Source organism: Oculina patagonica, chromosome 11 (genome assembly GCF_052425735.1).
Source record: "Oculina patagonica isolate OP01 chromosome 11, crgOcupat, whole genome shotgun sequence".
Classification (NCBI taxonomy): Eukaryota; Metazoa; Cnidaria; class Anthozoa; order Scleractinia; family Oculinidae; genus Oculina; species Oculina patagonica.
Window position 1 is genome coordinate 21,304,790 of NC_135768.1, and position 12,925 is coordinate 21,317,714.

The 12,925-nt window shown below is 39.0% G+C and overlaps 1 pseudogene across 1 annotated transcript; it reads left to right on the plus strand.

Annotated features, from left to right (window-relative positions):
* Window positions 1–1,355: 1,355 nt before the first annotated feature.
* On the plus strand, window positions 1,356–7,150 carry LOC144629751 (uncharacterized; annotated as a pseudogene). Its single transcript, XR_013566414.1, has 4 exons — window positions 1,356–1,428; window positions 2,363–3,427; window positions 4,974–5,490; window positions 6,851–7,150. The product of XR_013566414.1 is annotated as an uncharacterized LOC144629751 (transcript).
* Window positions 7,151–12,925: the final 5,775 nt, after the last annotated feature.

A 12,925-nucleotide genomic window follows, 5' to 3' on the forward strand; every position in this document is an offset into this window, starting at 1 on the left:
GCCATTTTCCGACGATTCCCGATCATTTCGGAAGATTTCCGAATACCAGCAAAGATTCCCAAAGATTTCCGAAGACTGCCGAAGATGACCGAAGACTACCGAAGATTTCCGAGGAGAACACACAGCACAGGCTCAAAGTTCATGAGTGATTTCATTATCGATTTTCAAAGAGCAGATAATAATTTGAGATGCTAAAAGTCTATGAGTTTTTCACGAAAAACCCTCCAAACACTCAAGGTGATTCCACTGAATTGCATTGCACATCTTTGCTGCGCATACGTTTTCGCGTCATTTAGCGCGCGCACGAGCGTGCGCACACACAGGACACTGCGAGATTCCCTTCAGGCTAAGGTCGGTAGGGAAATAAATGGTCGTTTTCTCTTAAACGAGCACGGTGACCCCCATTTTTTAATGCATTAATTTAAATGGCATACGGTTGTCTACAATATACCGCGGTTTAAAGAAAAGTTTAAAATTCTACATTGAGATATTTTAATTTTAATGCCGTATAAAACACGTTTTTAGGTAGTGCCGTTGGCGTGCGCACGAAGCAAAGTCTTTAATTTTTTTCTTTATCTTAATTCCTGTACAATAAGAATAGTTTTTAATATAAGATCAAAGTCTATTTTGGTGAGCTAGACTAATACCTTAATGCAATAATGATTTTTTAGAAACAATAGTTCCCCATTCGGATTAGTGGGGTTCCTAAAATATACCTTGCGGGTCGTATATTTACTATAATGCCCATCCATTTTACACAAAAACTAGCGCGGTGACCCCCATTTTTTATTTCATTTTTTAATGCTCATAACATAATTGTAACCTGGACCAAGTTTCAGAAAAATTTTTATACTTCCTTATATTTCAGTGGAATCACCTTAACAGTATTTTCTCCGAAAACAGTAAACATTACAAAACATTGGCCAAATTAACAACAAACACTAAAAATTATGGGCAAATAACACTAAACACTTAACCCCATTCAGACCCTCCTTTTACCTTCTTCAGCAAAGATAAAAAATGCAAATGTCTGTCGGCGTCCTGCTTAGTATACACGAAGGAACTTGTAAGTGCAACAATACTTGGCTTCACACTAGAGCTTAAAGTATAGTCTAAGTGCACTTTGAACCTACTTTGAGTGTGAAGGGGTAAAACGTACTTACTTGAACTTTTCTTGGTGACCATGGAAACTTTCGTAGTTCAAAGAAGCCGAAGTGCGCCGCCAAGTATGGTCTACACCACACTTGAGAACGAACTTGACCAATAGGAAATGGAAGCCAACTGAAAGCGCGCGCGTGCAGCGTTGTCACGATTCTGAAAAACAACTTGCCAGCTGAAATCAGTAGAAATTCAAAATGGACGGCTGGTGCTCGGAGGAGCAAGAGTCTTTTATGCAAGTTTACAAAGAAAGGAAAGAAAAGTCGATGCGTATTGTTAAACTTATAATAAACTAATAATCCTATTTTAACTTCCTTTTTTTCCACCACGAAAAAATAACCACGATAAAGTGTACTTGTTGCGGCGCGAAGAAGTGGCCAGGTTGAAACAGTGGCTGCACGTGTGGCTGGTTTTGAAGAACCGCATTTCGTGGTAGAAAATTTCACAAGCGTGCAATCGTGTTTATGATAATTATGCGTGACTGATTTTACCCCGCGAAAGATGATTGACAGCTTGTACCTCAGTAATATACTTAGTCATCAAGTGTGAAGCCAGATTTTGTAAAATACGACTTTAGATTTTCAAGTGCACTTGATTCAAGTGCTAACTTGAAACTAACTTAGCTTCTAGTGTGAAGCCAAGTAATAGTCTCTAGAGTATTCTTAATGACTTAATGTTATTGTGTATGTTTGGTAGCGCTATGTGTTCGTTTATAATAATAATAATTAATATTATCCTGCTTTTTCATGAATACGTGTATTGGAATTTATTCTGACGCATGAATGTCTTATTAGAACTCCGATATCGCTTATTACATTAGAGCCGCGTTAGAGTTCATTCTCTTTTTTTTTCAGCTTCTTGAAAAAAAATTGGCTATGCTTCGATGCGCTTCTCTGAGTTAAAACAGTTCCTTTGACGCAAATATGCATGCAGAGGTGGAAACGGTTGACTTAACAGGGAATTTGCATGAAAGATAAATTAGAACAACGCTGTGCAGCAGTCATAGGGCATTTTCAAAAATACCATAATACTCTTTGTTGTCCCTCTAAAATTTGTTTTTAATTCTCTTGCTGTCCCAAGAGAAAATAAAAACAATGCTTATGCAAAATTTGGAGGGACAACAAAAAGTACTATGGTATTTTTGAAAACGGCCTATTGATTTAACTTCAGATTAGTTGACTTAACACTGGGTTGAATGTGAGAGCGTTTTATCAGATAGTTTCCGCACGCGTACGATTCTTATGGAAACGGAGATGCGTAATAATGGCAATGCTTCTATTTCTGCTTTTGGAAATTGTAACATTTTCGAAATTTGATGGATTAACAGCGTTACTAACAAAACAGCGAATTCGTGATAAAAGTATAAGACAAATCTCGGTGGATTTAAATGAAATAACTGTGAAAAAGACAGGAAACTTAAACATACATCTGTGGTATGAAATATGTGCGACAGATTTGAGCATTTTGTGTAATTTCCCAATGTTTCCCAACTCCCCGGACAAAAGGCTTTTACTAAGCAAGACAGAAGTTGCCAAAGACTTGACAAGCGCACAAGCTGGATTGAGGTTATTCGGATTTATCACTCCAGGCAAATCTGGTGTGTATCTTTTTGAAGTTAAATTTTGCCCTGCAGAAGTTTGGCTGAGTCACAACGAGAACTGGAGAAATGCAAGGAAGATGTGGGACTCTCGAAAGCTATCAGAAGACAAGAAACATTATGGAGTTTCTGATGAGATCGGACTGATAGCTGGAAAGAAGTATTTCATCGAAGTCGTGGCCACTTGTTTTCGTCAACGAAACAATATACAACTTTTGTGGAAAGCTCCAATGAGTTCTAGTTTTGAAGTTATAAACGGCTCGTTTCTGTCCCATTACATGGACGACAGCGGCTTGAATAATTCCAAGATCTACGATGACTTGTTGCCAGATTCTCCCGTTTGCGCTTTAAGGAGGAATAAAACTACGTATTTTCAAGTCCAGCGGGAAATAAGCTATTTATCACATGACGAAGTAAAAGATATATTGCCGTATTGTAACTATAATGCAAGCTATACGGTCAACAAACGATTGGAAAAGTATCAAGCGGTGAATTTTTACGTTCAGTTGTTCACACATATGTTTACCCGTTTCCTGAACATAATAAACTTCACCCTCCTAAATATCGTAAACCTCAAGACAAAATACATGGATTTAAACTTGCACTTGACAAAGACGAAGCTTTGGGAGTTGTTGGTATTTTTCTGGAGTCGCTGGAGAGGGAAATGCCCGGGTAAGCAGATTTATTAGTGGTAAAGTGTGCGCTAAACTCCTGATCCAGCGGGCTCTGGCCGAGATCGTTGCGTCGAGTGTTCATGGGCAAGACCCTTTACTCTCCCACCCAGGTGTATAAACGGCTACCGGTGAATTTTAAAATGCTGAGGGTAACCCTGCGATGGACTAGCATTTGATACAGGGGGAGTAGAAATACTACCAGTCGCTTAATGCTTCAGAAACCGGGATAAGCTCTGGTGTTATGGGCCACTTAAACTCGACGGTTTTTACTCACTAAAGGTTTGCGTGACTAAATTCGTCCCTTCCGTTCTTCCGCCCTTCCTGGGCGCCGTTGAGAACGAAATTGTAGCAAAGATAGCAATAGTTAATTTCTTAGAACCACCAAGGCCCCGTCTACACTGATAAATTTGAAAACGGCGTTTAGCTTTATAAACGGACAAAATGTTTTCCGTCCATACTAATCCGGCTAAATTTGAAAACGATACTCAACATCGCACGCAACGTTGTATCGCATGAGCAGAGCTATTGTGATGCTAATTGAACCATTTGTTTTTGACAGTGATAGAGGGGTTTTCACTTGAGTGTCGAAAGTAATTAGCGTTTGCTTTGGTTTTGCATTACTACGCTCAGTGGTTGGTTTAAAACTCTCGCGCCACTTTCTCAGCCAATCAAAAGTAAAACCAAAACCAATCGTGACTCGCTTGCGCACGTTTTCCTACGCTTCGTGCCGGCTACCTGTATTTGCTTCGAGTTTTGATTGGTTTACTGGATTGTCTGTGTTCTTTGTGATTGGCCAGAGTGATTACTTTGGTTTTGGTTTTCCGACAATCAATCGAAAACTAATCTAACATGACTGAGGCGTGAATGACTCGTAAATAGCCCAATTTCGATATATTTAAATTCAGCCTAAAACAAAAGACCTCCGGACGAGGCTCCGGGCTACTAAACTAAAGAGTTTGTGGGGTTTATTCCACGAAAATAAGACTATTTTCTAACTGTAGTTAGAGTGAACAGAGAAGCGGTTACATTACCTAGTTAGTAGCCCAGGGGGGGGGGGGGTACTCCGGCTTGTAAATGACGGGGATGATCAAAGGATTTTTTTGGGTTTGAAATTTTCGATTCCTGGATTTTTTTGGGTTGGAAGATTTGGCAAGAAATTGTTTGGGTGACTTGATTCAAATAGGGGATCTTTTAGGGTATTAAAAACAAACTAAAGTGCTTTGGCACGGCCTTGGCGTATTTATGGTATGATGAATAATCAAACACGAGCGTTATTGCCCCTCCTGGCAATTTAGGGGTAATTTGACAAGGGATTTTTTAGGGGTAATTTTTAATTGCAATTTTTTTTTGGGTAATGTCGGAAGGCTTAGGGATTTTTTTGGGTCCTGAGTTTTGCCTTCATTCGATCATCCACGTCATTTACAAGTCGGAGTACCCCCCCCCCCCTCCCCTGGGGTTAGTAGCCTAGATGTGACCGCAGCCATTATAGCATCATTTGCATTTTATACTAATTTTGGCTTCGTTTTACTTGTTATCCTACACAGGAAATTTTCTGTAAACGAAATAAGAAATGTTGAACGAAAGACAGATAAGAAAAGAGGCAATCGATGTCTGATTGAAGCAGAACTCCTGGATTTAACAAACAACAGAAAGGTGATGTTATCTGAATACGTCTTCATGCCCAATGGAACAAAGGAACTTTGTTACCCAGATAACTTTCAGTGGAACAGAACAGTCAATGTTTATCTCATAGTTACAGCTAAAAATCTTGGAAGATGGGTTCATCACTTTATAAAGAACGTAGAAAAGATTGTGAATGAAACCAACGACCCTAATCTTCATGTTATAATATACGATTACAACAGCTCCGACATCAACTTGGAAAAGGTTCTAAAGGAAAGTTCTTTGACAAACTACATGTTTTTGAGTGAAAGTGGTGAGTTTTCAAAGACGCGTTCGCTTACCGAGGCTATAAATCTGGTATCAGACCCTCACAGTATAATATTCACGTTGGATCTCCACTTGGATATTGGAGCTCCATTCATCAATAACATTAGAAAAGTAAGTCATTCAATCCATCATGTTTCGCGTTTGTTTGTGTTGAACAAGTTATTGGTAGGTTGTCTTGAGGAAAAAGATGTTTTTTTTTTTATATACAGCTTTTTCGAGAAAATGGGACTCCGGATCGAGCGGTGCGAGTTCGAGCCCTGGCCGGGGTCACAGTGTTTTGTTCTTGGGGAAGACACTTAACTCTCATAGTGCCTCTCTTCACAGAGGTGTATAAATGGGTACCGGCGACATAATGTTGGGGGGTACCCTGCGAATTCAGCATCTCACTCCATTTAATATTTTAATCAAAGTTTATAATAGCCTTATTCAACCACAATTTGATTATTGCAACGTAGTGTGGGGAAGCTGTAACAAGGGCCTTTCTGAAAAACTGCAAAGGCTTCAAAACCGCGCAGCTCGTACCCTAATGTCTGCGAGCTATGATAGTAATTTAGATGATTTGTTCCGGACACTGGGGTGGCGAAGACTCTATTATCAAAGATTGGAACAGAAGTCTATCCTTATGTATAAAACATTACATGGTATGACTCCTGATTATCTGAGATCAAGATTCGTATATCGTGACGATGTTAGTGTTTATCGTTTAAGGAATACCGAAAACAAATTAGTTCTTCCACAACCTCGAACTGATTATCTCAATTTACCCCACTATATTCCATCTCATTAATAACAGTTTTATTGGATTTTCGTGAGGTCAGTTCATTGATCGGAGCTCAGTTGTGGAACAACTTACCTATAGACCTAAGACAAGCATCTTCACTGGCCGATTTCAAATCTAAATTAAGTCGGCACAGTTTAAAGTAATATCTAAATTTTAAGTAAATTTTAGACACGGCCTCCATGTAAAGCAGACTTTTCTTTTTTTTTGTTATTTGAATTTGTTGTTATTAAATTTTTGTAGTTAGTTAGATAGGTAGATAGTCCAGTAACTTAATTGACTGATGGAAAAACCGTGTATAAATAAAGTTATCTTATCTTATCTTATCTTATCTTATGGACTGGCTTCCCATTCAGGTGGGGGGAGGGGGGGGGGGGGTGGGGAGTAGAAATATTCCTAGCCGCTTAATGCTACGGAAACCGGGATAAACTCCGGCAGTGTGGGCCGCATGGCTCGTGGCTTCCCTTTTTTTCGAGAAAGGTTTCAAAAAAAGGCGTAAAAGCGTACGCAACAACACTGCAAGGTAGAATGGGTAAAAAAAAATGAAAAGTTGACAGCACGCTTTGAATAGTAATACGATATAAGAACGTGAAAAGCATTTTTAACGTGCCCTTTTTATTTTAAAAGTAAAAGTATTAAGTGTAACCTTAAATCAAAACGAAAGTGCGTTACTTTTTGTTTATTTATTTTCAGCACTGTATTGAAGGTCGCATGGTCTATACGCCAATTATTGTCCGGATGGAACTCGGTGCGAATCCCATCAAGTTAGCGGGAATGTGGCAAGTGTACGGATACGGGATTATAGGGATGTACAAATCGGACTGGGATAGATCAGGGGAATTCCCCACGGATCATAAAAACGAATGGGGCGGAGAGGACCACGAGCTTATGGATCAGCTGGTCAGCGTGGGACTGGAGTTTGAACGCATGCGCACGACGTACGTGTATCACTATTACCATTCAAAGAAAGGAATGTGGACAGATGCAACTTAATGCGGAGACAAACTGTTTTTTGATTAAAAATATAAAACAAACAGCGGTGATAAACATTAATCAAAAATCGCATTTTACTAAACTTGACGTTTCGTATGCTAAGCTACATACATTTTCAAAAGTACGTTTGGCAACTAAAAAAAAATAATAAAAAAATAAATTGCTATATTTAGAGAGGAAGCCACATCAGCGCTAGCTGGTTTTCATGCGGGTCCTCTGTCCAGGTCGAATTGGAACTTGGAAATGTTGGTTTTTCAGGAGGGAGGAAAACCGGAGAACCCGGAGAAAAACCCTCGGAGCAAGGCGAGAACCAACAACAAACTCAACCCACATATGGCACCGGGCCGGAATCGAACCCGGGCCACATTGGTGGGAGGCGAGCGCTCTCACCACTGCGCCATCCCTGCTCCCCACAAATATATATATATTGTAATGAAAGGGGTCTGGAACCAAGACTGAGACAATTGATTCAATTGATCTTCAGCAGTAACTTAATAAATGTGATAACATTTCAGTTAATAAAGCAACAACCTCTCACTGCCGACATTCGCATTTAACGAGGGTTGAAGTTCTTGAATGTATAATGTCTCCTTAATTTTGCAGTGGAGATCAGTTTTGCCAGACGCAAGGATTTCGAAATGATTCCATTTGATGTTATGGCCTGTGGTTTTTTGCGGAGCTCCCAGCGGCCCGAAGGGCCGCAGAGCAGAGCCCCATACCCATAGACTGATTAACAGACCCATGCTTTTGGTTTTTCATGGTCATCACGGCTAGCGGCATGGCTCGCGGGCGCGTGCGACGACGACGACGAAGTTGCCCCAACATGGCGGCCATACTCCAGAAATCGGGTTGACGCCAGCTTACATCTTTTATATTGGACATCGATGTCATGGTCAATTGACAGCTGTCAAAACAAGGTATCCGCTGACCAGTATCACATGACCATATCGCGGGCTCACATATAGAACTCATCGAGGTCGAATGTTTTTTTGAAGTTTGGTTTACATTGGATCGCGGGCTCAAGTGCTATATTTTTTTCTATTATTGGTCAGTAAATTGGGAGCTCCGCTTTTAGGCTTAGCTAAATCTATTTAATATGTGATCAGCAATAGCTGATGGATGGTCACATTTAGTGAGGGCCTTAAAATGTTCAGTTTTTCTGTCATGAAGTCGTCGTTTTGTGTTTCCTATGTAAACATCATCACAGTCCCAGCAGCCAGCTTTGTAGATGACCTTAGATCGTTGAGAACAGTTGAGGCGGCCTTTGTACTTAAAGAAGGATTTGATGCGGCGTGTGTTCTGAAAAATGATCTTGAGGTTGACAAAAGAGTAGAAGTCGGATACACAGGATTTAAGGCGTTTATCACATTTATTAAGTTGCTGCTGAAGATTAATTGTCTCATCAGCCTTGGTTCCAGACCCCTTTCATTACAATATATAAATAGTTGCCAAAATTTTTAACGGTCATACTTTTGAAAATGTATGTAGCTTAGCATACGAAACGTCAAGTTTAGTAAAATGCGATTTTTCATAATGTTTATCACCGCTGTTTGTTTTATATTTTTAATCAAGTTACGATGGCCTAAAACCAAGAGTCTATATCAAATTGTTTTTATTACACAAGTAACACTGTAGGGAAATAAAATATTATCTGAGTTTTTACTGTTTTTTTTTTTTTGGTTGTTTCATCAGAAGCCGGTTGAACTAAAGCCCTGGCTAAACGTACGGTAACGCAACTAGACGCGAGTTTTCAACTTGCGTCCACTTGCGTCTCCATTTGGCCAGGACTTGCGTGCACTTACGCTGACTTGCGTTTACTTTAGTCGAGAACAAATTTGCGCGAAAGTCAACGCAAGTTTTTCAGTGTTTGGCCACCCAACGCAAGTCAACGCAAGTCTTGCTATTTACTTCAAGTAGTAAATTACAGCGCGCGCAGTAGCATTGAAATGGCTTTCTTGACAACTTGTGTGTACTTGCGAGTCCGTTTGGCCAGCCAACGCAAGTCTGTACACAGGTCCAACTTACGACTACTTGCGTTCACTTGCGTTACTGTTTGGCCAGGGCTTTTAAGAGTTAAAATGTTGAGAAACTTACGTCACGCCACACATACTGATTTCAAATTTTTATTGCTTGCCTGACTGTTTGCCTATCCTTGCATCTTGTACATCTCCACTTAGTCATTAATAAGAATAAGGAACAGTGACGAGGAATACCCACCAAGCAAGAATGAAACTGAGAGCGACGAAACGTCGCTCAAACCAGTAAATACAACGAAAAATACGGGCAATAAGCAAAATGTCTGCTCGTATAGACCTTTGCATAAATGGCGTCTGCATTTGAATAACAATACAGATACATCCTAAGCCTCACGTTCACGTAAAAAATCCTTTGTCTAAAAACACCCACACGAGGCTAAGAATGTACATGGTATTGTTATTCAAATTTGGGCGCCATTTATGCAAAGAGTCTATTATATGTTAAACCACAGAATAAGGGATTAATTACAACACTATTTTCCACTTAGTTTGGGTACGTATTCCGTAAGTTTGTCCGTTTTTTGCCCTGTTCTACAATTAATAACGTGGCATATTTTGCGCGTTCTTTTGCCCTTATATGGTGTAATGGCGCAACAGTGAAATAATAACATACCTTAAAGGTCAAATGAACAGATATTTCAAAATGCCATTTTAACCAACCAAACGCTAAAACTATTCATTATTGAGTGAAATTAAGAAAAAAATTTGCTTTCCGAGCCTTAAAGCGTGAATTAATTTTGACCAATTTCAGCAAATATTGCATAAATTGTCCAAAGAGGTGGTACAGATCATTGTAAATCGGCAAATTTACTACCTAATTTGAAATTCCAGCTAGTTTAAAAGAGCAGCGGGGCGAACCGATCGCACTCAAATTAGGCCAGACTATAGTTCGAAGACTGTTCTTTCGAGGACCGGGATCTCCGATAAAAGCGAGTCGAGGAAATTTGTTTTTTCGGCTACATTCCAGAGGCGGTACCGGATTCTTCGATGTGGAAGTTGCATGCCTTGTGTAAATATTTGTATTCAGTACACAAGTCGAAAATTTAAACTCCCAAAACAGCTCTCGCGCGCTACAAATCGCCAAGAAAACGGCATTAAAACAGACCTAAACAATGCGAAAATGTTTCTTCTTTATTTTATTACAAATACGAGTCGTAAAAGCCGATTTTAGAAAGCTTAAATATATACAATAGCAATTAGTGAAGAAATTTGAATATTCATATGGGCATGCTGTGTCCTCACAAACATAGGATGGTAAGCCTGTGCGTCAACGACAACGTCTGGTGGAAAATGAATTTATATTTTACTTGAGAATCTCGCAACTTTACGGACGTATTCTGCTTATTTATCGCTTTAAGAACTAGCTCCCGCTGAATATTCAAAGAGAGCGTTCAACCCCAAATAGAAAAACCAAAAATTAGCCGTCTTGAACGACGTTGACCAAAATACGCAGAATTTTGTCATTTCACGTTGTTGTTCGGCAGACATCGGCTTTGAAGTGAACCAAGATTCAAAACGCACGTGCATAGTTAACGCACGTGCAGATAATTTTGCTCATTAACGTTAAATGCTAATGAGAAAGAACAATAGGGATTTCTGATTTGTTTTCATACCTGTCTCACATGATTATGCAAAACGACGACAGCAAACAAAACTTTGAGCTATTTTTGAGCTTTAGCTATTTTACTTAAAGAAATGCGCGTCTTTGAACAACAACCAACAATAAATCAACTGAAAAACGGCCGAACAGAGCGAAATAACTGTTTGAAATATCACTAAACACATTTATTTAAATTCTAAGGTGCGGTCTGCGTAATCGGACTGCGGTCGTCTTCAAAAACACCAATTATGACGTCACGAGTTTTCATTTCCGACAATTTTCCGACAATTTTTCCGAGCACTCTACGAGTATGAAGGCCTAAAAGAAGCATTTTTAACTTGCAATATCTCTGCGATGCAATGTCCGATTACTTTGAAACTTCGGGATATGTTTATTTGGCTCTCAGTAAACACATGGACAAAAAATAAAAAAAATCCGTCCTTACAAGCACGCAAACACAACATCTTTTAATCGGGCTGGACCCTTGCTCATTAATAAATTCATTAGCCAAATTTCTTGACGGAGTGCTATCTTGTAAAGCTTTAATTCACTACATTTTGAACATCGATTCCTCTAAAATTTAACAAGGATATTCGGGGATGATGGAATTACATCATGATTGTCCTTTTACTGAGAGATGACCGTTGTCTGTGATGTTACAAGCCCTTAAAAGTTTAACTGCAGATAATGCGATTTTGTGTCCAAGTTTTCAGCTAGAACAGCGCACCTAAATGATTATATAGCTTAGTGGTAAATCATAATCTCTTTTGTGCTATGGCTAGAACGAAATTTTGGATTTCAAAAACTGCTACAAGTTAATGGCTTCTAAGAGAGGAAAACTGTGAAATCTAAACTTTGAAACGTGCTATCTTCATTTTGAGAAGGAAATTTAAAAATTCGCTCTAGTCATAGCACAATAGAGTTCACCAAGTTTATGTTCCTCGCGAATCAACTCTTGAAATCCTATATCGGCGGAGAAAACTTGGACACAAAATTGCAGGTTTTGAGGCTTCCGAAGACCTCCCGAGTCAATGTTTACAACAACGTATGATATATTCAAAGCTGTGAATCTAATTATGATAATTCCCTATGTTCCAGCGCACGTGCACATAGCTGAGAACAATTACTAGTAATTACTTGTACAAAAGGGTTTAAAAACAAACATTCTCATGAATATTTCGTTACTTGTCGGCTTCAGTCGTCCGGCAGTTCGTGCATACTCTTTAAATAAATACATACTAATGATTGCAAGGGTCCTGCGCGACCTTAACAGCATTTTAAATAAGCGATATCGGAATTTCGAAAACACGTGCGTGCTTCGGGATAAAATCCAAACTCCATGAAAGTGAACAAAGGAAAGATAATGAATAATTATAAAATGTTCGGTGTGTGGCCAGGCATGGTAAAAATTTTGGTAATTAGAATTTAAAAGGGTTGACATTGGCTAAAAATATATTTTTCTGAACGTTTCGGACTCTACTCTGGCTTCTTCAGTAAAGATAAAAAATGCAAATGTATTACAAAAAACTGTTGCTTTTTTCTGCCACGTTTAAACCGAACAAGACTGAATGTTCTCGCGGTCGAAACGTCTTGTAAAAAGTTCATTATGAGCGTTGTTTTACGTTCAACAAAGTCAGCGTCAGAATTTTTAAAGAACTTTAATGTCTTACAGCGTCCTGCTTAGTATATACGAAGGAACTTCTTAGTGCAACAATAGTCTCTAGATTATTCTTAATGACTAGAAAATTGTTAATGGTATTGTATATGTTTGGTAGCGCTATGTGTTCGTTTATAATAATAATATGATTAATAGTTATCCTGCTTTTTTGCTTTGCCTTTGTTCACTTCACGAATACGTGTATTGGAATTTATTCTGACGCGTGAATGTCTTATCAGAACTCCGATATCGCTAATTACATTAGAGTTTATTCTCTTTTTTCAGCTTCTTGAAAACAAACTGGCTATATGCTTCGATGCGCTTCTCTGAGTTACAACAGCTCCTTTGACGCAAACATGCAAACGTGGACACATTAACGGTTGACTTAACAATAAATTTGCATGAGAGATCTTGATAAATTAAAACTACACCGTGAAGCAGTCATTTAACTTCAGATTAGTTGACTTAACACTGGGTTGAAT